General features: G+C 42.3%; 2 long non-coding RNA genes across 2 annotated transcripts; one reads left to right on the top strand and one right to left on the bottom strand.

Annotated features, from left to right (window-relative positions):
* Window positions 1–879: 879 nt before the first annotated feature.
* On the bottom strand, window positions 880–2,089 carry LOC139024966 (uncharacterized). The gene is made up of 2 exons (XR_011476367.1): window positions 1,839–2,089; window positions 880–1,808 (listed from the first exon to the last, which is right to left on the bottom strand). It is a non-coding gene; the product is annotated as an uncharacterized lncRNA (long non-coding RNA).
* On the top strand, window positions 1,649–1,953 carry LOC139024965 (uncharacterized). Its single transcript, XR_011476366.1, has 3 exons — window positions 1,649–1,711; window positions 1,744–1,794; window positions 1,883–1,953. It is a non-coding gene; the product is annotated as an uncharacterized lncRNA (long non-coding RNA).
* Window positions 2,090–2,095: the final 6 nt, after the last annotated feature.

Below are 2,095 nucleotides of genomic sequence, written 5' to 3'. Positions count from 1 at the left end.
ACACTCAGAGAGCCTGATGTCTGTTGTGCTACTGGGAGACCACAAACAGAGAACAGGCGATTGGCAAACCCCATGTCGGTGGTGGTGATGGTGGGCTGGGAGTATCAACTTAGAGGAGGACTAATACTCAAGGACCACGGCGCAGAGAAGTATCCATCACCTTTAACAGAACCCACAGACTCACTACTTATCAGATGACTGTATCCCTCATCCGTTGGTACCAAGTTGGTAGAAGCTTTGGCTGCTTAACTACACACAGGGGTTCCTGTGGTCTTCCTTCACAACAGGTCTGCTCTGCTCTTCCTTCACAACAGGTCTGCTCTACTCTTCCTTCACAACAGGTCTACTCTGATCTTCCTTCACAACAGGTCTGCTCTGCTCTTCCTTCACAACAGGTCTGCTCTACTCTTCCTTCACAACAGGTCTGCTCTGCTCTTCCTTCACAACAGGTCTACTCTGCTCTTCCTTCACAACAGGTCAGCTCTGCTCTGCAAAGCGCAAAAGTAGGCCAATGTTTGCTCTGACTTCAGCAYYGGCCGCATGGCAGTAAATGCTGTACAGCCTCTGTAGACAGCAGATTGAACATGCAGAGCCTTTTAGTCTACAACTGTTGTTTACCAAGCATGTGACAAATTCCATTTGATTAGATTGTATACATATTTGGGAGTCAGACTATATCACATCAGTGTTGTTCAGGTGAATATCCATTCTGAAACCAAGGAGACAAAATGTACATGCGTAATCAATGGTGATGATGATATGAGCTTCCAAATAACATTTGAATGCAAAATGATTGTGACAGACTTAGAGCCAGTGGTTACTATAACAACAAGTGTGAGAGGAGGAATAGTAGATAATAATGATAACAACAACAGGAAGTTAACCCAAATGCATGTTTATTTGAAGTCAACAACTGAATCGCTATAGTAACAAAAAAGCTAATACTGTATGAACAGATTAGAACAGCCAACGGAGACGGAACTCAGCATTATGACATCATCACCATAGTGCAGTCAGGCCTTGATGACATCATTAGCCGTAGTACAAATTAGGTAACGTCCATCACAGCACTATTCCCATGTGATATGGATAGTTATTCAAAAGGAAGACTTATCATCCGAAAAGAACACTAAGAAAATAGACTCCTCATTAAAACAATAACATTGGTGAAAAATAACACAGATAGTGTCCACGTCCCTAAAAGGAACCCTATTTGCTACATAGTGCACTAGGAAGTACTATGGGTCCAGGTCAAAGGTAGTGCACTATATAGTGACTAGGGTTCCTTTTGGGACGCATGTAGTGTCTCCGGAGTCTGTTTGGGTCTATCATTGTACACACCTTAAACTCATACACACACACACACAAACACACTGTAGTCACAGACCACATGTACCCCATGCATATGTGTGTGTGTGTGTGTGTGTGTGTGTGTGTGTGTGTGTATCAGTGTGCTTGTAAGAATAACAGGTAAAGGCAACACTATATAGCCTACATGAAATTATATAAAAATGTCAGACTGTCAAAACAATAAGATATGCCAAAGCTATCCTCTAACCTTCCGGTGTTGAATATCTATTCAGGAAAAAAAGAAAATAAATATCAATTGAATTGAAAGTAATACATTTAAAAGTATGCACACCTTTCTTTTAAAAAAAACACACTGAAAAAATATATTCCTTAACATACTACAAAAGAAGAAGAGAGAGGTGTACTACTGGTACAGGAGAGAGAGTTCCAGAGAGATTACTGGTACAGGAGAGAGAGTTCCCCCCACTACTGGTACAAGAGAGAGTTCCCTCCCACTACTGGTACAGGAGAGAGAGTTCCCCCACTACTGGTACAGGGAGAGAGAGTTCCTCCCACTACTGGTACAGGAGAGAGAGTTCCCTCACTACTGGTACAGGAGAGAGAGTTCCCCCCACTACTGGTACAGGAGAGAGAGTTCCCCCACTACTGTACAAGAAGAAGAGTTCCCTCACTACTGGTACAGAAGAAAGAGTAGAGATAGAGAGACATGAGGCCTTGTGGAATACCCATACTTATGTCCTAAATAGTAGACCATTTGAGTATGCGGGAAAAAATTCGTTTTAAT

The sequence above is a fragment of the Salvelinus sp. IW2-2015 genome, unplaced genomic scaffold (assembly GCF_002910315.2).
Source record: "Salvelinus sp. IW2-2015 unplaced genomic scaffold, ASM291031v2 Un_scaffold2084, whole genome shotgun sequence".
Taxonomy (NCBI): domain Eukaryota; kingdom Metazoa; phylum Chordata; class Actinopteri; order Salmoniformes; family Salmonidae; genus Salvelinus; species Salvelinus sp. IW2-2015.
Note: the sequence above shows the minus strand (reverse complement) of the source record. Positions and strands in the feature narration are given on the sequence as shown.